Source organism: Diadema antillarum, unplaced genomic scaffold (genome assembly GCF_040938485.1).
Source record: "Diadema antillarum isolate AM-2024a unplaced genomic scaffold, OU_Dant_1.0 scf00000074, whole genome shotgun sequence".
Classification (NCBI taxonomy): domain Eukaryota; kingdom Metazoa; phylum Echinodermata; class Echinoidea; order Diadematoida; family Diadematidae; genus Diadema; species Diadema antillarum.
Window position 1 is genome coordinate 4,330,962 of NW_027270963.1, and position 26,361 is coordinate 4,357,322.

At 37.3% G+C, this 26,361-nt stretch overlaps 1 pseudogene; it reads right to left on the reverse strand.

The window, feature by feature from the left end:
- The window catches only part of LOC139717375 (ATP-binding cassette sub-family C member 4-like), a 58,461-nt pseudogene extending 36,932 nt beyond the window's left edge, over nucleotides 1–21,529 (reverse strand).
- Between the last annotated feature and the right edge of the window lie 4,832 nt (nucleotides 21,530–26,361).

A 26,361-nucleotide genomic window follows, 5' to 3' on the forward strand; every position in this document is an offset into this window, starting at 1 on the left:
ATGGTTCTCTAAGATTTTGTGTAGATTTTCGTAAGCTTAATTCTAAGACAATTCGTGACTCCTATGCCCTCCCCCGCATTGACGAGACTTTGCAGGCTCTCAATGGTGCGAAGTGGTTTAGCTCCCTGGATCTGCGCTCTGGCTACTGGCAAATAGGAGTCACAGAGAAAGACAAGCATAAAACTGCCTTCGTCTTGCCCCCTCCCCTAGGACTATGGGAGTGCAACCGTCTCCCCTTTGGATTGTGCAATGCCCCTGGTACGTTCCAACGAGCGATGGAGCGTTGTCTTGGCGACCTGAATCACAAGATATGTGTCGTTTACTTAGATGACATAATTATCTTTTCCAAGACAATTGAAGAACACAAGGACAGACTACGACAAGTACTTGACCGACTGACCATGCATGGATTCAAACTTAAACCCAGCAAGTGTAAACTCCTCCAGAGTAGAATTAAGTACCTAGGACATGTGGTATCGGAAGACGGTATCGAGACTGACCCAGACAAGATCGAAACTGTCAGGACGTGGCCCAGACCAGCGCGCACGCGCGATGTGCGATCGTTCCTCGGATTTGCGAGTTATTACCGGAAATTCATCCGTAATTTCTCACAAATTGCGAAGCCCCTAAATGAGCTCCTCGGTGGCCCCCGTAAGAGAAAAGGTAAGACCCCCCAACACAAGCCCCCTCCCTTCAAATGGACCTCCGAATGTGAATCGGCATTTCAAACAATCAAAGAAAAGTTGATGAGTCCCCCTGTTCTGGCCTACGCCGATTTTGAGAAACCATTCATCCTCCACACAGATGCCAGCACTTCAGGTCTTGGCGCGGCACTGTACCAACTAGATGACTTCGGAAAAGAAAGAGTCATAGCGTATGCAAGTAGGTCCCTCAGCAAGAGTGAGAGCCATGCCCCCGCGCATAAGCTCGAATTTCTAGCGCTGAAGTGGGCCGTGACTGACAAATTCCATGACTACTTGTACGGCACCAAAGTACAAGTACTGACCGACAACAACCCTCTGACCTACGTGAATTCGACAGCCAAGCTAGACGCAACCCAACACAGGTGGTTAGCTGCGCTGGCGAATTATGACATCTCCATTAAATATCGATCAGGAAAGTCCAACACAGATGCTGACCTACTCTCCCGTTTGCATGATGGACGAAATGGTGAAAGTGAGGTTGATGTGAACGAGTGTGGCCACATTCAGTCTGATTCATTCGAGGCTATTTGTAATTATGCCATGCATGTTAATCTTGACACGGACCCGTATGCTGAGGTAGTAGCTCATGCAGGTAATGTAGTGCCCCCCGAACTCCAGTCCCCACCCTTCCCGAATCCTAACTTCCAGGTGAACCCCCCTGACTGGGCAAAGGAGCAGCGGGATGATGATGTAATCAAACGTGTGCTCCACTACGTAGAAAAGGGACTTCCCCCGTCTGCTGACCAGCGGAATGCGGAGAGTGAGAGAGTGAGAGTGCTGTCGCGAGAGTGGAAGAAGTTAGTGGTACATGACGGTGTGTTATACAGAATGAAAGAGTGTATGGAAGGAGGGAAGACAAGGCAACTAGTCCTCCCTGAAAAGTACAAGAGAGAAGTGCTCAAGAGTCTCCATGACGACACAGGGCACCTGGGGATAGAGCGTACCACTGATTTGGTGAGAGGGCGGTTTTATTGGCCCCACATGGCCAATGATGTCACTCAGTATGTGAAGACGTGTGGGAGATGTGTGAGAAGAAAAGGAGTCCCCGAGTCCCACGTGACTGCCCCACTAGTAAACATTAGGACTACCCGGCCCCTAGAACTAGTGTGTATGGATTATCTCACTTTGGAAGAATCCAAAGGAGGGTACTCCAATATTTTGGTGATAACTGACCATTTCACACACTACACAGTAGCTGTCCCGACCCGAAATCAAACCGCACACACTACTGCCAAGGTGTTGTTTGACCATTTTCTCGTGCACTACGGTTTCCCCTCCCGCCTTCACTCCGATCAGGGCAGAAACTTTGAATCGGAAGTGATAAGACAACTGTGTAAGCTAGCTGGTATTGAGAAATCCCGCACTACCCCATACCACCCCCAAGGGAATGGCATGTGTGAGCGTATGAACAGGACCATTCTCGGTATGCTAGGCACCCTAGGAGATGATCACAAAGCCGACTGGAAGTCGCATCTAGCCCCTCTCGTCCATGCGTATAACTGTACCCGGAATGATGCTACGGGGTATTCACCGTACTACCTCATGTATGGACGCCACCCCCGCCTACCCGTGGATGTTTACCTAGGGCTAGATCCCAGAGATGAAGGGAGAGCTGATGCTGGCAAATATGTAGAGGACCTAAGGAAACGCATGGGTTATGCGTATAAGCTAGTATCTGAGAGGACTAGTAAGCTAGGCGCTAGGAACAAAGCGAAATATGACACTAGACTACGTGAGAACACAGTCGAGCCAGGTGACAGAGTTTTGGTAAGAAACGTGGGTATCATTGGGAAACATAAACTTGGAGACAAGTGGGGAAAGTACCCCCATGTAGTAGTCTCACAACCGAACCCCGAGATCCCCGTGTACAGAGTCCGCCCTGAAAATGGAGTAGGGAGAGTCAGAACACTCCATCGCAACCTTCTCCTTCCCTGTAATTTCCTCCCCAAAGTTGAGGACCCCGCCCCCAGTGTGCCGAAACCCAAGCAGCAACCTGAACGCCCCCAAAGACATGTGCCTCAGGTAGAAGTAGAAGGAATTAATGATGAAGACGTTAGTGATAATGGAGAAGTATCTCTGTGGGCGACGCCACGCCCTATCGTAGTAGATGAGGCCACGCCCCTAGGGAACAATGATGTTGTGGTAGATCGCGAAGACAATGAAAATGATGTGACTAGAAATGTTGAGGATAATGAACCTGTCATCCCCGAAAATGAAGCAAACAATGTTCAGGAGAGGGATGATGTAGAGGTAAATATTGAGGCTGAAGAAGTTAATGTTGAACCTGAGGTTCAGGACCCTATTCCAGTTCCCCAAGAAGTTTCTGAAGAGGATAGTCAAGTTCGACGATCTCGTAGAACCTCTAAGCCCCCAGACAGGCTGGGATATTCTCATTCACTGAGTGCTAATTACCCTAACGTGGAGAATGATTTGCCTGCTGATCCAACGTGTAACAATTCATTGTTTGAAATTGGAAACTTTCTTTGGAATGCATTTGTAGGGAGAAATACTCTACAAACCCCAGAAGTGATGGTAGTATAATATTGTGTTGCGTTAAATATTGAAACGCGCTTGTTCATTTTTGAAGATTATTTTCTGTTCGGATTATGGTCCAATTCAGGCAGGCACTTGACGTTGTACCTCCTTTCCAAATCAAGGAAGATGTCATTTTTTTTTGAACTATTGTCATGTAATGATGGACACTTTGATGTTATCATTCATTCGTATATGATGTGTTTCTGTTATGGGGAAGAGCTACCCCAGGACGAGTATTGTGATATATTATGTTTGAATTGTTTAGTGTGATTCCAATGGCATTACATTAAGTTTAAGAATTTGCGAAAGAGCTATTATTACATTTTGATTCTGTCGACGACGATTGTCTTGATGTCGGGAGTGCAGATTAAGCAAGCCCTGCATTTAAATTCGCATTGATGTTTTACGTGTTTATTACATTAGTTTTCGAAGTTTACGAAGTCTCAGATTTGAGAGGTGCAGATTTATCATTTGTTGAAAGTTAAATATTTTGTTATGATTGCGATTACATTATTTATGTTTAACGATGGTAGTGACACGTTATTTTGACATTTACCATTGGGAGTATTGTATGAGTATCCTTAGCTTTGATGAGTATTAAGATCGGTCAAAGTCAGGTTGGCAAGGTGATTGGTATGCTTGCTTGTAAATAGTATGTAAATAATTATGACACGTACACGTTCTACCCAATTTCGAGGACGAAATTTTTCGGAGGTGGGGTAGATGTAGCCCAGATGGCTACTAGCACATATAATAAAGAATAGAATAGACTAAGATAGAAAGTTAAAGAAAACAGAAGCATTACAGTTGTTTTCCAAGTCACCCTGTGACGTCAGTATGAATCAGTCTTTTCCCCTTCTTGGAGTTTATGAAACCCTTTATTTTGCTTCCAGCTAGACTTCCTTTTTTTTTTGTCAATTCTCCTCTCCCAAGAAAAGTTATTTGTCCTAGGAATTTATGAGTTTGACATTGGCTACTTTCTCCAGCTAGTGGTCAGTTCTCCGCACTCTCCATCCCCAAAGCCCCAATCCAAATTACGGGAATGACGTGTTTTTGCCCTCTGATCCCTAAAACATGAATGACCCTCGCTGGTCTAGAAGGTCGTTCTCCAGCAGAACTTCTCCTTTATTTTGATGTACTTTAGTGCAGTAGGTCAGACAGGAATTCCAAAGACAAATTCAGGGACAACAACTCAGAACAACGGTGACGATGACGTTGGACGTCATAAGGACACTAACATTTATTTGTTTTATGATTTTATTATCCAAGAAACAATAAGTCTTGACCAGTAGTTACAGAGAACAAGGAAATACAGAAACCAAAAGACAGTGGGCGAGTTAATCAGAAATTGAGATGAATCAGAGAAAACGGAGTTCCACAGAAACGAATGGGAGGAGCTAATGGAAGATCTGACCAATAAGAAATTAATTTCCAGTGAAGATCACACCCCAAAATAAGATTTAGCCAATGAAATACTTTTAGGGAAACCCAAAATAAGATTTAGCCAATGAAATACTTTTAGGGAAAGGATACCAATAGTGAATTTGTTATAAAAGACCATGTTTGAGGAGAGTTAGATAATTGATAGAAGAGAGGGGACACAACAGAGGAGCTGCGTGATTAGAGAGACCGGCAGATAGAGAAGGGCCATGAATAGTTGGAGACCACATCTGAGATAGAGTCAAGAGATCCCCTTTCCTTGTACATCATGCTCCCCTCCATATTAATCAACAAAACTCTATCGACGCTGTGAATGAGACGAGGATCATGGTTGGACTGCCCAAGAGTCAATAAGTTAAACGGTGAACGACAAGTTGAGAAACTTTACACCACGACAAGACGGAACTTTGGTTTACACCAATCTGGGTGTAATGAACTCCAAATAGTCGACTGGTACGTGTCATCAGAGATGTTAAAGCGTCCTGTCAGGTTGCCTTAACGTGGACGGCAATGGTGACGAACTGTTTAAGGAAGCAGTGAAAGCAGACCGGTTAACAGACGCCCCAGCCCTTGGACGAGCTCGATCGACATGCAGGCGAGAACCTCATCCCGCGACCATGCCGACGTCGAGATAAGTGGCCACACCCATTAACATCATTATATCCCTACTAACAAAACCCCTCCCCTTCCCTTAAGAAGTGTTAAAGAAGTAAAGGTCTCCACAGGTGTAGAAGAGTAGAGTGATATTAAAATGATGTGTTCAATTGAAAGTAATTGGTGTTTGTAATCAGGTATCTATGTTTCAGACCTACGAGAAGGCAGGTCGGTGAATAAATATGCTGTTCGCAGCATTGACATTTTTTTGAACGTAAATTCTATCCTTCTCCCGCATTTTATATTCACTGTTGTTGTGAAGCAATAATTAGTCTCTTTCTGACTTTTGGAAATTTGGTGATGATTGGTGTCTATGTGATAAGCTAACCCCCGACCAGTACAGAGAGAAGCTAACAGACCAGACCAAAATTTATCCGCCTCTGTACAACATTGGTCGGCCCCTAGAGACAATTAGGGGTGTGGGGGTTGCATATACATACATATATATATATATATATATATATATATATATATATATATATAAAGTGTTTGTTCATTCCATATTCCATGCCTTTAAAGAAATTAGTACTTTTAGTACATGTCGGTATATGACTTTGCTTTCTAACTACAACGGACCTTATTTCACTTTCGGTTAATGAATGAAGTTGTCTGACCGGAAGGTGACGATCGACTTAGCTGACGACATTCGCAATCTTTGGCCTCGACAACAACCAACCTTCTTGTAGACGAGCGTGCACAGGGCGACTCGCACTTGCATGCCGAGTCGCTGAATGCCGAAGTAGTTGACCCCGTGGACCAGCGCGAGGAAGAAAGAAGACAGCCCCAAACCCCCGGCGTACAGGTACGCATCGCGTTGCTGCTCGGGGCAAGAAGAATTCTGGTGTGACGCGTTGAAATTCTAGGGTCAACAACAAGAACGATAAAAATAACAAATCTAGGCAGTTTCCCTGTTACTTCGCCATTACCTATCATCACACACAATGACACCATGAGATGGACCCTAACATGAAATTGCATAACTTCACATAGCATACATAGATTTTGCTGGCTAACAATTCAATATCTGGGATTACAAGCAGCTAATCCAAACCAGGGCCCATTGAGAGCCGCCAGACATGGCTGATTTTTTTATTCCCCACAGGAAAGAGAGTGACCATTAACAGAATCTTTGATTGAAGTCAAGTGTAGGCTTCTTGTGAACTAGATCTGCAGGACTCTTTGTAATACGATGCACAAAGTTTTCGAAAGTTCCCCGTGTGAAGAAAATGTAAAGGTGGATAAACGGTTTCTCTAGATTTCAGATTGCAGAAAGTGACTAAAAGTGAGTGGTGCCGTTTTCCACTGGAGCTCTGTGATGAGTCCTGTGGCACTGGAACGATGGGAGTGAAATAAGATACGAACTTTTCTGTTTCACTTCATAAGAATTGACTGGGCCCCTTGAAAAATTATGGAAGAGATGGTAAAATTCTGGGATTTTTTTTCTTCAAAACTACTTACTAAAATCAAGAAGATCTGTTCTGCTTCATTGAAAAAACAGAAGAGGACATTCATAACAACAACAACAACAACAAAATGGACATGTTCATGTCGGGCAATGCAATTCTTGTGCCCATAAGTTTTGATTATCAAAAGTTTTACGAGTGAGAAATAAAATACGCAATGTTTGATCAAGGGATGACTGCATACGTTCCCCATATTCACTACGTCGCATGTCTCATCATCAATACATTAGGTTTTTACTTGTTTATTCTCGTCACATAATTTTACATAAAAATAAATGCATCCCAAAATAGTTTCTAAGCAGTTAGACCTGTTCCCCCTTTGCCTTTTAATTTGTGGAGACAACATATTATGATTTCTGCTGCCATTATTCACAAGAAGGAGTATAATTCGTTAGTCATCAAATAGGTATGATGATGTGACGAAGTCATAAAATTTCAAACATGGGCTTGACAAAAGACATTCAATTAAATGCGATTCAATTCCAATTCAATTCAATTATTTCTCATAATTGGTCAAATTGGTCAAATCTTTGATATAAGCATAAATCATTGCTCTTTGTTTGAATTCAAAAATTTGTTTTAAACAGACAATTAAATATATAACATAATGATATACACTCTATACAGCCGTAATGATAAATGGTCAATTTTAAGATTACTGTTCAGGTTGTACAAATATTAAACAATTTCTTTCTTTCTTTCTTTCTTTCTTTTGAGTTGAACACTTACTGTACAGTTTGACGAAAAGTACTGTGTGACTCTCTTCAGCAACAATGGCTGTCCGACTCTGATTCCTCCCTGGAGAAGAGTGATAATAATAATAATAATAATAATAATAATAATAATGATAATAACAATAATACTAATAATATTAATAATGATTATAACAATAATAATAGCAACAATAATGACAATGATAATTATAAGAATAAAAACAATAATAATAATGACGATGAGAGCGAATCATGTAAAGAGCGCAGACACTTTATCTCAAATATTCTATTTTTGCTCAACAGAATAAATTATTGAAAAGAAATTAACCCTGCATAAACTAATCTTTAAGAATGTATAAGTTTGGGGAAACAAAAATGCAGGAAGGCTGGTAAACGATCATTCCATTTCAACACAATGTAAAGGGTCTTGTCTCTATAGGTAACAAACAAATTCTACAGTGAGATGCTATTCAAATATGTTCAAATTTCTCACAAATGTAACATTTCCCTCATCATCTCTTCATCGCTATGAAAAGTATCTACTAGCCCCAACAGTAGTTTGAATGGCAAACATGGCAGATGATCCGAGAATCCTTGACACCATCTTTGGAACTTTTGTAAAAATGAAGAGGGGGCACTTTGCCAAGAAGGCTAGATAACACAAACCACACTATCATGTCAAGGATTTTTGTTTTCTTATTTCAGACTTTTTTCCCTTTCATCCCTTCATTAAAGTATGTTACAAAAAAAGTGAAAACACTGACGTAATTTGTAAATCACATACATTTTTTCAACATTACTATGTTGTACATCTGATGATGAATAAATTTTTTCACACCCACAACCTCTCACGGGATCACAATTTCCTCTTATCATTGTTGACATGGCATAAATAGATTATTCTTATCATCTAATCTTACCTCGAAAATGAAGAGAATTGCGTACAAGAAGTATATTGGTCCAAACGTCTTGATCACGGCTCTGGTCAGGCTGGGCTTACTTTTCATCTCCTCTCTCTTCCAGTTTCTTGAAATAAAATCACAATATAAGGATTTGTTCTAATCAAACATGAATATACATATATATATATATATATATATATATATCTGTGTATGGGAATGAAATGCAGAAATGGAGAACGAGTTTACTTGATCTCGTAAAGCGGGAAGCCTCAATTATGCATGCAGTCTAACAACAGATTATAAACACGCGTGCGCATTACACAGTCGCTCATTAAAGTGGTTACTAGAACACATGGTCATTAAATAACTTTCATGCTAAAATGTAATGCTTAACAAGGTACACACACACCTTTTCTTTAGGATTTCATTTTTTCATTGCATTCAATTGACGTTATACAATCATACAAAAATAATTGAGGTTTTTTTTTCGATTGAATGTTCAGAACAGAAAACAATCAGACAGTAACAAGTTTATGTCCGTCGTTACAAAAAAAAATTAACTGAGTTAGTCAAGATCAAGGCAAAACACTGAATAAAATGCATCATTAAAAAACAACGGAAACGAAACACACGCAGAAAAAAAACCACTTAATTTTAGAGTTTTGTCATGAAAGTAATAAGCGGGAATTTGAGGTGCAACTGTGGTTGACCAAGGAGCAAGGTTGGTATACCGTGATAGTCTTCCTCCCAGGACATTTGAGGAATCTTCCGGCATGCATTCGTAGAGGTCACTGGTCACTACTGTTTTATTCCGGGAAGCCGTTCTGAAAATGGAACTGGCCCAACTGAAAAAAAAAATAAATAAATGGTTGTCATTATAAGGATCATTATTACTACCACTGACATCCCGCTTCATCTACAACGTCTTCTTCATTTCCTTCTCATTATCATGATGAGAATAAATATTATCGTATTACAACCTAATGTCATCATTATCATCTTCATTACTGTTTTTGCTTTTTTATTGCTTTCTCAGTTATATGGTAAAAACTATTCAATTACGCCATCATTCATTAACAGAAAAGTTCAATCTGAAATGAGAAGTATTTGGTCCCTACACATTGAGGATTACAAACATGTTATTACTGTGTATCATGTTCAGGAAAATTGTGATAATCAACTCTTTGGTGCTCGCTTGCTTGTTGTTGTTGTTGTTATTCTCTTCTGGATGTTTTGTACATGTATTTTTCTTCAAACACCTTTAGCATCGAAAGATGGACATATGCGCTGTACAAGTAGCCACCACTTTTATTGTTATTATTATTTTTTATTGTTATTATTGTTATTATTATTATTATTATTACTATTATCATCATCATTTTTATTATTATTATCATTATTATTATTGTAATTCTATCATCATTTTTATCGTTGTCATAGAAAATATAACTCCATGTAAACTTGAGAGATCTTGTAAAACTCAACTCTTTGCCTGAATGATTACATGGTGACAATTTGCAGAGAAAAAGTTTGTTTACCAACAGTATTTTGAACCCTTTGTGTCATTTTTTCATGCAAGTGACCTGATATCGTTAAGAAAAATAATTAACAGTCCTTAAAATTGATTATGTAATTGTGTTCTAAGGCAAAGCAAACATGCAATGTTGCATTTATCAGACAATTTCATACAACTTGTCGGATGATTTGTTCTTCAGGTTTATCGTTTCATTATTTGTCTGTTCATTTGTTTCTTGTTTGTTTTTGATAGAATTTAATCTTTTTTTCCACATGAATAGACTTACTGATGAGTACAATCAATAGTCAAAGAATGGTGGGAATGACACACATGACGTATTATTAAAGAATACATTGATTCTGTATGGGGAAACAAATATATAATTAAAGAGACGCCACCAATAGACGGAAAAGCATACTGCGGTGATATAAATCGTACCAGAAAAACAGCTTTGACAGTGGGTTGGCCGTCGCCAGGCGGTTCGGCTGGACCCTCGGGGGTACTTGGCCGTCCACAGGGCTGGGCATTTCTGACGTTTGTCCGTTGCGAACCCTCCCGTTGGACGTGCGTGACATGGTTGACACCAAAGATCTCACAAAGTATTGAGTGCTGTTCGCCTTTCTTCCTCCCCCTTCTCCTTCTTCTCCTCCTCCTCCTACAATTTCAGTGTGCGGGAAAAGTTCATAGATCAGAGTGGTACAGGGCTGCGTATGAAAGGGAAAGATTTAACAAAAGCAAAAGAAGTGTATTTCCTTACCTGCGCCTTGAAAGAAAAAGGAAACAAATAAGTCAGGAGATTCGTTGGATACACCTTAAAATCCATGAAACCTCGATATTTTGTAGTTTTATGTTTATATTTTTATCGCTCATTGTCTGCACTTCAGCGGGCAGAATAAAGCATTTTCCTTCCCATTGACACATACTTTGGTCATAATTATAATCAGTGCCATTTATTTTGCGGTTGCAGAATTATCAATATCCATCAACATCTACATTAATATAACTGATCGTTAAAATGGAAACTCATTTTAAAAGATAGCAAATGTTTCCGTTTTAGAGTGGGGAATTTTATGTGATTTCTTTCCATTTCATTCACAAAAAGAAACAATAGGTAATTCAGCTCATCATGCTGTTGATTGCAATCGGTTTAATTCTATTTGTGTTCCAACATTTTGTTGTCGTTGTGTATACTATCCTGATATACGAATAGCCATGCGTTATGTAAGTATGACAAAATATTGGTCTTGTGCGAGGATTTGTGCTCCCATTGAAGACGAAGTAAACTATGACTCTTTGTGGCTCAGTTATCTCATATTAATCTATCTTCAAGATTCAGAAATGCTGAATGTGTGCGTATGTTATAGATGATTATTACCAGTATGGCCGTCAATTTAAAAAAGTATATTCCTTGCCTGCGACATAATACTTTTCTTATCTGTCACTTTTTGTGCATGTCATTATATAACTCAACTTTGCATATTGTTGCCAGAATATACATAATTTCAGATGCTCTCACTTTACTGTCACGACTAAACTCCACATACTCAAACTATATACTAGGTGTACTACAGAAGGAAGGCCTCAAACTGGTGGACAGTCATGTGATTGACCTATCACATGACCTTATTTTACATCTGACCGCGAGATTCGTTGTGCAACTCGAAAACTATTTTGGGAAATCCCCAACTGATAATATCCAGATATCCAGGATGTACTGTGTCAGGAAAGAGCTCCATAAGTACTCAGTTAACTAATTGTCAAGATATTTTGGGGGGATTTTCGTATGCGATTGTTTTGAGCTTATGAAACAATATGTTTTATGCCTTTCATTGCAGGGTGCCATTTTATTTTCTTATTCATGGAAAGTCGAGTCAAAAGTCAGCGTCTTTTTCTATGATCAATACCACAGACATTATATGAAACCAGTCAACTTAATATTGACATTGAGAACACTGGGATTGGAGTTAGCTGAACATGCTCAATATATCAAGTCATTGGAGACGGCATCATCCGGGCATTTCAAGGCAACTGCCTATATAGGTCATGTGACTGCAATATGTCATGTGACACTCTGAAATCATGTATACTGGAATTTTCTGACGCTGTCACTAGTCTTTATTTACGTCAATTTTTCGAGGGAGAAATGCATTCTTTCCTAGGTTCGAATGGGAATGAGTTTCATTGTTGTTTTCCAAGGTGTTTTATGTGGTGCGTTTGTTTTTTTCAATCAAATCCAGTGAGTTGTAATATATAAATGCCAATCAGACGATTTAGATGGGACCTATACCCCATGTTCACCGCCTGGCCAGTACAACCACTGCGAGGTGTACATCGAGTGGGCTGATGCAGGGAGGTTTGCTGACATTAACTAGTTGCTACTGTTTTTTCCCCAAGCATGTGTCCCATACTAGCTTCTATCTCTTGCTGTGAATTTGCAGCTGACATTCAAAATAAGTTCTCACAATGCCTCACAAACCTGCAACACATTTCAACAAGAACAGATAAATTGTTACATCTTAAATAATAAAGTTTTTAGTGTACAAATTTACTGATTGGAGGTTACGTTATATTTCTCGCGTTCTCAGATCACATTTTTTTTTTAAATCCAGGGATGATGAGAATGCCCAATTAAACATTGCTTTCAATTTTCATGTCAAATAATGTGGTTACAAGATTTCCTGCAGGAAAAACAAAACAAAACAAAAGCGAACCTAGAACTGAAACAGAGAGAAATTCAATGCACGCAGCTCTTTGTGGTAAAATATCTTGCTAATGGCCATAAAACATCAGCATACTCTGCTTACTTTGCATACAATAGATGGCTATAGTTTAAAGAGCTTATCACAGTAAAGAGAAATTGATAAAGAGAACAATAAAAAGTACCCCATTCTATCTTCATAATTGTATTACAAGATAGCAGTTTAAAGCAAAAAAAAAAAGTGGAAGAATTAAGTTGTTAATTTCATGAGACCATCCAGTTTTACTTAATTTCAATTTCATTTCATTTTATTTTATTTCATTTCCAACAACTCAAAGCATATAAATACAGGTAGTAACACAAAATCAGTACAATGTTGTAACAAAGAAGAATACTTTGACCTGACAATAAATATTGTCTTTTTTCTGATTATACCTGCGGAAGAATTGCAGATGACACTGTTTGAAAATGGCAACAGCCCTCTCCCTCTCCCTCTCTCTCTCTCTCTCTATATATATATATATACACATGTTATTATTATCATTATTATCATTATCATTATCATTATTATTATTATCATATATATATATATATATATATATATATATATATACATATACGTACATATTAATGCATATATACGCAACACTGACTAATCTCAAGTTCAGAAACTATGCCGGCATATCCAAATTTGGCTAGACTATATACCTGATAATATAATTGAATACAAAATACATCAAACTGATTTCTCCAAGATGCGTTTCAAATTGAAATTCAAACTTTATTTTCACTTTTTTTCAACAGAATGTACAAGAAACAATATGATAAATTTGACATATTTTCAAGTAAAGCGGTGTCCAATTTCACGTTTGAACAGGTTAGTTACTGTATTTGGTCGGCGTATGATGAAGGATGTGATAGAATACAATTATATTGGGCACATGAATTGAGCTATATACGAGGTCCAAGTGAAATTGTAGTTCTCCAAGGTACATGTAGTTAAGACATGAATTTATGGTTGCAAAGGGGATGAAAAATGTCTGAAATTCAGATCAAAATTCAATCCAAACTATGTGCTGTAGGCCTACTGGGTTATTGATCATGCACGCAAAAACATACAATGTAGAGTAGATATATTTTCTTCTCTTTATCTCTCTCTTTCTCTCTCGTTCTTCCCTCTTTTTTATTTCTTTCTTCTTTTTTTTTGCTCGTACAGATTTCAAACACATTTTTGATATCTGCAGGCAATTCATAGAATCTGTGATTAACTAAGACAAACATCATGGGACGAGGCCTTAATTTAATCGAAATTATCAGTGTAAGCACACATTCTATACGATACATTCTACGTCATGGCTAGACTGGGAAGTTCACGGGTGATCCTGTAACACCGCAGGAAACACGTTGCCTCAAATATTTGATCACTGCTGATGCAGACCCCCCCCCCCCCCCGTAATTTCCTGGAAATCAATATGACCTTTTATTATACAGTCACGATCTGACAAACAACCTGCCTCAAAGTTTTTGCCACTGACATTATGGTGTGGTATTCCCCACAAAATTATATCACCCGATTTGCCTGGTCATCCCGCACAACAACAATTTCATCACTAGATATTTCTCCCTCTCTCCCTCTCTCTCTCTCTCTCTCTCTCTCTCTTTCTCTCTTGTTTGACCTCAGAAGTAGGCTTCTGGGTCTGTCACAGTGTACACGTACAGGCTTTTTACACTTGCAAATGTTTGCTTGGTCCCGTACCAACGGGGGGGGGGGGGGGGGAGGGGGGGGGGGGCTTAGCCCCACCGTTGGTACCGGACTTTCCTTAGCCCACTTTCTGCTTACACTTGTTTTTGCCAAAGTGGGCTAGCCCCACCGCTAATCCCGTATTATCTGGCCCTGCAAAAAAGCAGGTTTAGCACCGCAATTGTGATGCCAAGTAAGCGAGTGTAAACAGAACGAAGGAATAATCCGGGGTTAAGCGACGGAGACAAAGCCCGAACCCCACAAAGTACGGGACTAAGACATACGAGTGTAAAAAGGTCAGTTTTCTCTTTAGCCCGCGACAAGAGCTTAGTACGGGATTTATTGGCGAGTGTAAAATGCTGAAAAAAATTGGTACGGGATTAACGACAGTACTGGGTCAGAGAAAGTACGGGGTTAAGAAACACAAGTGTCAAAAGGGCAGTGGATTCATACTAACCCGGTACTACGTGATTACAAGCTGCGAGAATAGAAATCGTTTAGCTGTAGATCATTATGTTAACTTTATGAGAGATTCATAAGTGAAAAATTGAGCAAAGAAATTCGGATTCCATTTTCTTTGCTCAATTTTTCACATATGAATTACACACACTTCTGGTCAGTTTTTCCTGCAGTTGTGTTTGCGTTTATGAGAGATGATAAAACAGGCACAACCTTATAAACTGGTATGATGCTAATTGACACGAGGGATGTGGGATTGATATATGAAGGGAATGAAAGATCTGTGACAAGATTTAATGGAAAAGAAAGTCCAAAGAATGAAAGAGAGAAAAGCGGGAGAAAATGAGGGAAACAACCGCTTAGAGAAGCGGTCTTGCTTTCAATTATTCAATATACGGAAAAATTAAACGTCGTAGTTTACCTTCAGTGAATTTCCAAGCCATGTTCAAGTAAATAAATCAACGGAATCAAGATAAACCAAAGAAATCAAAGAAGTTTCATTAAGAATTAGACTTAGAAAATCGGAAGGTTATATACAACTTGAAAGTTTAAATATTCTTTCACTGTATTGCGATGTTGGTTGCAACCAAACCCAAATTAGCATAGGTGATGATGTCATCAATTTGCGAGTCTCCCATTGGTTTGATGTATACAAGACAAGTCATTTGAAGAATGGTCATGATGGAGCGTACCTTTAGAAGCCGTAAGTCCTTTTGTCAATATGTCCTTTTGTCTTCATTAGCAAGTTAACATATGACTGATGCTAAGATGCCATTTATACATTGTATGTGTATGTTATGATACTATAACATGATGATACTATATAGTGTCACCATGACACTGCGTTACATAGAATTTACTATCATTTTGACATTTGAAATATACGTGCATACTGTTTGGAACTGAAAATGTAAACAAGAATGAATTAATGAATGCATGAACGAATGAAAAGGATATGATTTACTTTTTAATGTAAAAAAAATAAAAGAAATTTAAAGAAGACTTATGTACAAGTCCATGATATACTTGTGAGTTTATGACGTCATCACTACCTCAAATTTGCATAGATAGGCCTAGTAGTCGCTGTTCCTAACGTCACTGTTTCGTGATAACACGTTAACCTTTTAAATTTTAAGAACTTTGTCATTGTACGTCCGACATTGATAAAACATCTTAAACTAAGTTTTTAACTATCACGCTCTTATCGAAGCCAACTTGAATTCGCTTTAATTATCGTTAGGATTTTGAATCGCAAGCAAAATTCATTCTACAATCTCTCGTTTTTACCGAGTTTTTCTTTTTCTATTTTTCCTATCTAATATTTTGTGCACTTTTGCACTCTATCTTGTCCCACATGTTGCATTGTCTCTACTCGTCAACGATGTTTGTAAGTATCGTTCAATTCAATTCAATTCAATCTAATTCTCATTTTTTTTAGCAAAACATATATCCTAGTAAATTACAAATGATCATGAGTACACAGTGGTTGATTGTATGATGCAAATAAGAGGTAATTAACTAACTGAAAGCATATAGTTTCAACCATATCAAATCATATAAACATTGCGTCAACGTATACACTTACATGTATGATATGTTTGAAATATTATTTCAAACATAAGTATCATACTTATTGGTGTATACGTAACGGTAGTTATGTTGTATACGGTCTTATATGAATATACACGGTATTAGTATACCAGTTTATGATTACCCGTCCCACGATGTTTATGATATACGTATTTCACAGTTAGCTGACGATGCTACCGTAATTGTTGACTCAGTAGAGTCAGGTAATATGGCAATGCAAGAGGTATTAATTTTTGGTGAATATGCTGGGTTACAGTTAAATTTTCAAAAAACAAAAATATTACCATTGAATATTGATATCAAAGAAGTAAATTGTTTAGACAATTTAGAATGGACAGAAGAGCCGGTTACATATCTTGGTGTTGTTTTGTGTCAGACAGAAAATGAATTTTAATCGTTTGAATTGGTTAGTAAAAATTGAAAAAATTAAGCGAATGATAACAATGTGGAGAATGAGAAATTCAACGTATTATGGGAAAGTAATTATAATTAAATCTTTATTTGTATCTCAGTTGATTTATCTTTCAACTTGTTATAGAATTCCTCAGAAATATGTAAAAGAGTTGAATAAGATATTATTTTTATTTTTGTGGCATTCTAAAAGAGATAAAGTTAAAAGAGCGGCTGTAATGAATGGTGTTTCACAAGGTGGTTTAGGAATGATTGATTTAGATGCAAAAATGAAGTCACTTAGTCTTTCTTGGTTGCCGAAATTATTAGATACTAGTGATAAATCCTGGAAACATATATGTAAATTTTGGTTAGATAGAATCGGAGGGTTTATTTATGCTTACATTATAATTGTTCAGCTACAGATATGATGTTATTGTGTAAGAGATATAAATTACCGGTATTTTATTCTGATCTTCTTTCTACATGGGCAAAAACACATTATACAAATATATTGCAGGTGACTAATATATCAAATGAAATTATTTGGAATAATACGAACATCAAGTATATGAATGAAGTTTTATTTAACAGATACTGGGTTGAAAAAGGTATCATTTATGTTAAACAGTTGATAGAAAATGAATCATGGAAAAATCATGAACAAATATATGAGACAATGAATTTGAATTCTTTATTAATATTGTTTCAATATGAAAGAATTAAAAAGGCATTGCTACACTTGTGGTTTGATTATTTGTGTAAAAGGCAATGTACCCGAGATGTTTTGTTTAATAAAGAATTGTTTTGATAGTTTTAAAGACAAAACAGTTTTCTTCGCTACTGCTGGATGAAAAGAAATCCGAGCTAAGTGTAATACACTTTTGGACAAAAATATTACATATACCTCCAGAATTTGATTGGAAAGTGTTGTTTGATTTCAAGTTTGGAAAATTATTTAGTAATGAAATAAAGCAATATAGTTTTAAGTTATTACATAGAATTTTACCATTCAAAGAAAATTTAGTGAAATGGAGAATTATGTCTGATATGATTTGTAAGAAATGCAACGAAGTTGAATCGATTTGGCATGTTTTGTTACATTGTCCAGATACGAAGTTATATGGGGAAAAATATCAAATTTTATATGCGCTTATTTTCATATTGATATCACTGTAAATGAACGAATGGTATAAACAGGAATAGATGTAAGAGATAAATCTTTGATGTTGTTGAATTTGATTTTAGTTTTTGCCCAATATACGATTTTTCGTTTGTATATACTTAGCAATTATACCGCAAAAGCAACGAATGTATACGCATTATTGACAGACTTTAGAACAGAGCTCATTATGAATTTAAAATTCTTAGTTAAAAAAAAACCTACTTAATTTCACGAAAAGGCAACTATATGAATTAGAGCAGAAGTTGAATCACATAAGTTATATCTGATTAACTGTGAATGCGGAAATTAATATGTTGAGGTAATGTCACACTTATGAAGTATCTTGGATATATTTGAAGTATATTATTTCCAGAGGAATCGAAATTCATGTGATGATTATGATTTTGACAATTCATTGTTCGTACTCTTATCTTCTATGTTCGTATATCTTGCTCTCTGTATGTTTTCTGTGAACCTTTTTAGATATTTGAAATGAAATAAAGTCCCTCGAAGGAGGATAAAGAAAAAGAAATGTTGTAGACTGCATGATGTTAGCGCGATAATCTCTAGGAAAGTGATTTTCACTTTCGCAGCTTGTACCTCCAAGCTTATCCGGGGTCATGGAATTCACTGGCAGCCTTATACAGGAAACCACTATCCGGCCAAAGAAAAGATCAGTGATACATGCACTCGCTCTCACCACAATACTGCATTAAGACATATAACTTTCACTTTCACTATTAATGTGAGGATTCTCTTTGATTTCAGAAATTTCTAACCACTATCACGAGACACTTCAACATATCATAATTATCTGCCATTCTTTCATTAAATTGCTCAGGGTTTCTATATCAGTGTATAAATATACCTTGTCATTTAACCAACAGAAGTGTCAGGAGAGAAGTCTATGTGGGAATTCACCAAAAGCATGATTTATATGCCGATTTAGTGAATGGAGGTTTGAAATTCAATTTGAAACTGTATAGTCAGCCTACAGGGTATTTTTGCCATATTTGATATTTACTGTTTTGTGTATTCATTTTGTTATGCTGTGCCCTTATTCCCTTTATTATGTGATTCTGTAATTCCCTTGGGGTTTTTTTCTTGCTGAAAATGACATTTATTTCCGAGCAATAAATACTAATTAAAAAAAAATACCTAAGCTTGAGGAAAACCGCAAGTACATTCAAGCTTTATCCAGAGTTTAATGTTGATTAAATTATTCGAAAATCAAGCTCATATGTTTTGTTTTGGGGTTTTTTAGTTGTTGTAAGACATCTGTTATCGTTGAGGATTGTATTGTATATCTATAACGCCACTATATTGCCACATTTAACATATTGTACAATGATCTGGGGCCAATGTGCAAAATCTCTTTTAAATCGTGTGTTCACACTTCAGAAAAGGTCATTGCGTGCAATAACAAATTCTCACCCTTCAACACCTTCCCAACCTCTGTTCAAAAAGCTCCAGCTTCTTACTGTATTTGATATATGTAAATTACAAACAGCCTCATTTATGTATATGTATACTCATAAGTTGTTACCCTCTGTCTTTGATGATATGTTCAAATATACAAGAGATGTTCATTTATATAACACTAGACAAACTGGTAACTTATATTTACCTCTTCTGAGATATGTTACATCACAAAGATCTGTTAAATATCAAGGAGTACATGTTTGGAATTCTGTGCCTGAAGAAATGAAGTTATGTCCTTCCCTTGCCTCTTTTAAACGTAGATATAAAATATATTTGTTGAATAGTTATAATTGAAGTTTCTGCAGAAATTTAATCTGACAACGCACATATGAAGTCTGCAATGTGTATTTTTTTTCTACATATTTTCACACGTAGTTTGCCTGTTTTTATTTTTCCTGTTTTTTAATCGTCTTTTTTTCCCTCCATTTAAGTGTATCTTATAATGTACAAAAAAAAAAAAATCTCAAGTGGGAGTCCAGCCATAGAAAGGCCAATGGCCTCTGCTGGCTCCTCCATTTTCTCTCTTAGAATTTCCTCTTTGTTTAATTTTGTTTTTCTCTTTATTGTGCTTGTTTTTCTTGTACATGTATACTATTACCGAATGTAATGTTATTATCTTCACCTTGTTCTTTGTCACATGTATTTTAATGAGAATTTGGAAATAAATGAAATGAAATGAATGAAATTTTTGTTTGTTTGTTGTTGTTTTTTTTACGAGTTCATCTCCAATCTAGCACTCCCCAGATTGTTTATTTGTTTGCCTTTTTGTTTGTTTCTTTTTTTCTGTCATTGTTGCATACGCGGAACAACACGAATTGTGGCAAGAAAACATACCGAAAAATGAAACACAGCGTCCCACATGTACCATGCACCTGCCTAATTCCTAAGGGGCATATATGATTGCTGTATATACTGAATAACTTCAGATGCATTAATAGATGTCTCTTTTACTGTATTAATGCTCTGTGTGATGTATATCCGTATGTTAAAAGTAAATGAAGAAAAGATCTAATGTTTGAAATGCCTGTGATTTGCTCTGAATTTTTCTTAACAAATTGCAAGTACTGCTCATAAAGTTGTCGTTCCCTTTTGATGCTATCAGAGAATAACCTTTTCTTTAAAAAAAAAAGACATTTATTCGGGGGATGAAACAATCACGGTTATGATATGAGAATATCAGTGACGCTAACCTTAAAATACCAAAACTTTATTTTCAAAACAAGGAATATACATCACAAAGACAAAGACATACCTACTAAGAAACACAAAGAAATACCTAAGAAATTATTCATTATTAGAATTAAAAAAAAACGGAATTGATTTCAGTCGTGTATGTCTGCCTTTCATCTAGCGATAAACAATACACGGTTGTTTCTCTAATGTATTACAATTCATAGATGTTTCTTTTCTTATACAGCCTATAATAATGAACAATTCCTTAGTTTCCTCCCATTTCCTTATTACAGGCATGAAGTCACTCCGGCATGCACGTTTTATGGTTGTCAAGGGCAACTTTAGTGAATAGAACATGCATAGAATTTGACGTTACATTTAGAATTAACGTTTAACCTTTCTAGCAATAATTTGCCAATACCTCCTTTAAAGTGACCTGTCACTATTTGCTTTAGATACGTCTTGATAGATTAAAAGCATATAGGTGAATAGAGGTAGAGTTTAGTCTTAATATTATCCCCATTTCAACTACTGATGGGTTAAGGGGAGCTAATGAGATCGGACAGGAATTATAACATCTTAAACTGACTTACCTCTTTCTCTCCTTTCTCTCTTGTTTTGCGAAAATAAACCTTTATCTCTTTTGCCTTCAGCCACGATCTCTGAGAGTAAACTGGAATTCAGCTAGGCAACTGTGCGTAGAAACAACGGCCCAACTAATAGAAGGGGAAAATGAGAAGTTTGTAATGGAGCTTTAAAGTCGAGCAGAAAAACCACTTCCGAAATCCGCCTTCTCAGTACATTGCTTGTGAAGAAGTTCCTTCTTGTTCGAACAAAGTGGAGAGTGAGCTCTGGGTACCGTGTTTCTTTGCCTGTATATATACAGAGCAAAAGGGTCGCTCCAGAAAACGAGCGGCGCAAACTGCAGCAATCACAGCATGCTTCTCAGTAAATGAACCTGCATGACTTGTGAAGTAGCTCCTTGCATATGGCTCCATGGATGAACATGGTGTCAGCTGTCTCAGTCTCTTATATGTACACACGGGTCAGACGATGCAGCGGGGAATTCCCGAGGATAAGCTTCTTTTTTTTTTTCAATACTCACAGTCTATTCGTACTCGCCGTTGATTGGCGGAAACATTGACAGTGCTGATTGCGTCTTATTGGTCACTACTCAGTCGCTCGTGATTATACAAATGATGCACAGGATAGAGTGTGTTAGTGACACCTTCACTAACGCCACGAAATAATCCTGTGCATCATTTGTTTTATAAAATGGGTCGAAAACTAACAGCATTATTCACGTACCTTTGTGGGTCAATACCAGTCAGCTACATGTAGCACTCGCTCAAAAGTCAAGATGTCCGAAGATGTTCGTCCCAAACATTTACGCACGTCGCACTCGGAAATCCCGCACATAAGTACTGTACGTACGTATAAGAGTATACGTACGCCACGCACGTGTTATGCACAAGAAAGGCCGCCGGCTGTTGTGGCAGCCCGAACTAGAAGTTGTTTACAGGATTGACAGCGCGTATATAGTAGCGCGTGACGCACTTGTAACAACTGATTGAGTGCGCACTGCTAGTGTAAACATTGTGACGTACGTCAGGCCCCGGCCGTGCATTTACTAAGAAATTAATGCACGCACACGTGACTCATTTCAGCGCTTCCAATTGGCTACATTCTTGAACCCATTTTATAATAGCCTTTAATCGCTGCGTTCCTGTAAACTCTTCTCACTGGTTCGAATGCCTTGAGCTTGCGTGCAATGCGCACTATGGCAAGCCGATTTTCAGAGTTGAAAAGTTTTTTAGCCATGATAAGGACTAGTTGCGGTTGTGCCAGACAGCTCCACAATGCACTCCAATAATAAACTCTATGGATTGAATTGTGTATGATATACAGATACACATTCTTACTGATGCTTGAGAAAAATAGGCCTCGGAAGGGGGAGGGGTGGGCAGGCTGGGGCCTGTTTCACAAAGATTGAGCGTAAGTTGCAATCAATCGCAAATTCCGTTTCATAAACAAATTTGCGATTGATCGCAAGAAACGCTCAATCTACTGAATGTTACGCTTGATTTTTTGTTGAAATCAAGTATAGGTGTCTTTATGAAACAGAACTTATATGCTCAATATTGAACGTACGCTCGATTCATCAAGTTACGCTCAATAAATCGAGCGTAAGATCAATCGCAACTCTTTATGAAACAGGCCCCAGGTGCAGTAAGACCCCCCCCCCCCCCACGCGATGACGCCCCTGGCGTGCCTATTCCTTTATGTTTGCTTCTGCTATACGTAATGCATGTGTTCAGCATCAAGATTATGGATATCTAATTGTATAGATTTCAGAACTGATTTGAACTCGCGTGATATGAATGGTAAAAAAAAACAACAACAATAAATGTAGAAAATGGAAACATAGATTGTAAATAGACAACCTCGTGTCTTTTTTTTTCCCCAAATGAAATTAATTTACATATCAACGGTATTTGACGAGGCATACGCTGTCGCGTGTTCCAAAAATCCTCTTCATAGGCCTAGCAGTCATGATTATGCCCATATTGTATATCATAATATTGACAGTAATACGTGAATGGATCCAGTCTTGATAGGCTATATGTTTGAACATGCAATGGCGAAGAAAGGTCATTTTACATCTCCCCCACCCCTTTTCTTTCCCTCTCTCTCTCTCTCTCTCTCTCTCCTCCTCCTCCTTCACATACACCGTTCCGGGTCAAAAATGACTTGGAATTTGGTTATGAAGACCCAATTCATGGCTCTGAATGGGTCATAACTATGTGACCCCATTCCTTGTCATTTCTGACCCGGAACGGTGTATGACCCCAACGGACCCAGTTCCGGGTCAGTTCTGACTCGGATGTTTTAAGAGTGCACCCCAACCCCTCTCTCTTCTCTCTTCCTGTCATCTCCTTATACGCCTCTTTATTCCTCTTTTTTCTTGTGAAATGATTGTGATGAAGTTTGTAATGACATCGACAATCAGTGTAAGACATGATTTTAGTGTTTATTTGTTCATTTTGAAGAAAGTCAGAGGTAAGTGAGATAATAAAGATATATCAAATGTCAAGTATCGGCAATCATTACATCTGGAGGTTTGTTGAACATATAGACGAATGTATCACACAGTGTATATTAAACTAGAGTGGAAGGCCCATGTTTTTTTTTTTTTTTTTTTTTTTTTTTTTGGTTGCTGTTGTTTGGCATTGTGTTCGCAGTCACAACGAAAACAGTGTATTCAAAGGACCGGATGCGGACAGAATGAAGTTGCAGTAAAGGTCCAAGAGAATGAAACTAAAAATACAAAAATTAATGCATCGCTTGAACAGGACAAACAGAAAATGGCAAAGGGAAAATGCTATCGCCTGCTAAATTACATGGCGCGAGTTCTTCTGAACCTATCGGTTCATACCGCGGAAGTCTTGCGGAAGTCCTCTTCCTTTATGGGTCTCTCGTGACGAGCCAGCTTAAGAGTATAATCAAAGTGTATTAGTACGGCTTGTCATGTAGTGTGTATCAACTTGATGTGCTCCTTTTTTTTTTCTTCGGGGAGCATACAATATTTATATAATCTCGTGTGAGGCGTAGAGCGTGTAAAATCCGACTTTCTGGAAAGTAAAATCAGGCCAGTATAATGAAGCACCCAAGGTGTATGCAATATAAAGTTGGCATCCGAAATTGAATTGAACAGGTTAAAAAAAAACAACAAATAATATGTATATAATATGATAATGTATGTATATACATATATATATATATATATATATATATATATATATAGGCTATATTTATTCCTTGGTCCAAAACTCCTCATCTTAAGCCCAGTGAAAAGCTCAGAAGTCGCATAGTGACAAAATGAGAACGAGAAGAAGAAAAAAATTACACGAACAAGAACTCAAATGAAAAATAATTAAAATCAGCGATCGGGGGTAGGTGGGTGACGGATTGTGAATCGCGTTACATACGGGCTGGAGTCCGTTTACGTCCTGCTTCCCCGGCCGGAACCCGGGGCCGGAATCCGGGGCCGGAATCAAAGGTACAAAGGGTTGTAAGACTGTAGCATGGATATATCCTTTTCACGTGGTAAGTTTGAAACTATTCATTCTTATTCATGTTGCTTAAAACTTTTGACGCTTTGATTTATGAGAGAATAAAGATAACATGAATGTTTCAGTATTTCGTGATACATGATTATTGTTCACGCTATAAAGTGTCGTATATGTATACACGTATACAAATATTATGTGTGTAAACTTTCACACTGGGAAATATTGACTCTGATCGGTAAGATGTTTGCGCTGTCATTGTTCAGTGTATTTTGTCAATAGAGCCACGAGGAACAACAGCAGGATGTTGCTATGCACGACATTTTGAATTTCAACAGACAAACCTGTAGAAATCAAGACAGTAATTGATACTACCTTACAATGTAATTTACAACTTCTGATGACATTAGGCAGGATGTGATATTGATTGACACCTTGAAAACATAATAAATTAAGACGGGATTGCCAAGTCATGATCGCAAAATTTCACTGAATGTTTGGCTAGCACATGCAAGCTTCATTGTTCCTGTCATAACATTATGATCGATTGCGACTTGTGGTTTTTCCTCAATCATCCTCTATTCTAATTCACACCATCACGTGCCAATGTTTTCCCTGCATGTAACAGTGAAATCTTAACTTTTGATAACTTTCTCGATAATAAATTAGTATTTATTTCTAACTATATAGGATTTGAATGAACCATCTATATCCTCCTGCTATCCATAGACTTGAATATGATGTGTCCCGAATTTAAGTGCCGAGGGGTAGGGGCTTCAGTTTAAAATTATGCAGGATATGATAGCATTCGTTGAACCACCGTATACATGATAATTATATGGCCTATAATCTCATGTAATCAGTGTCATGTGCAGACCGTAGTAAAGCGCATCAATTGAGTATAAGATGATTAGCATCTGTTATGAAATGGCTTTACTCTTACATAAGATATGACATTAATAATAATAACAGTGATAATGATATCATTATTATTATTATTATTATTATTATTATTATTATTATTATTATTATCATCATCATTATTATTATTATTATTATTATTATCATTATTATTATTATTATATGAGATTTATAAGGCGCCAAATCCATCTAATAAAATTAATAAATGCTCAAGGCGCAACCATGTGCAAGATACGAATGACATCCAGGTACATGCGAAAAAGTAAACAACAAAGTGAAACAGTATAGGACATAAAAATATGAAAATAATAATGATAATCATTATTAAACCAAGTTAAACTAATATACTTCTTAAGATTATTCTTAAAAATTTCAACAGAATTGGAGTGGGTTCATTTGTACATGATGTAGTTCCTACATACATTTTGTTCGCGTGACATTCTCAGAAGAATACCACATCCATCTATAAATGTTACCTTCTCATGCAATTGTTATTTCACAAAACAATTCACTGTGTATTCAGGTTCATGGATTGTTTTTTTTTCCGAGAATCTATAGTAATCACAGTTATGCAACTCTTCCGCTTATTCTCAATGCCTTTCGACATACCAGAAATCCAGTTTTTATGATATGCAACAGTATGTTGCTATATGTCTGGCGATCCTTTAGCAACCATTCTGGTCGCCAGGAATAATTCTTTTCTTTTTAATGAATTTATACATAAACACTGAACGGTCGGCAAACT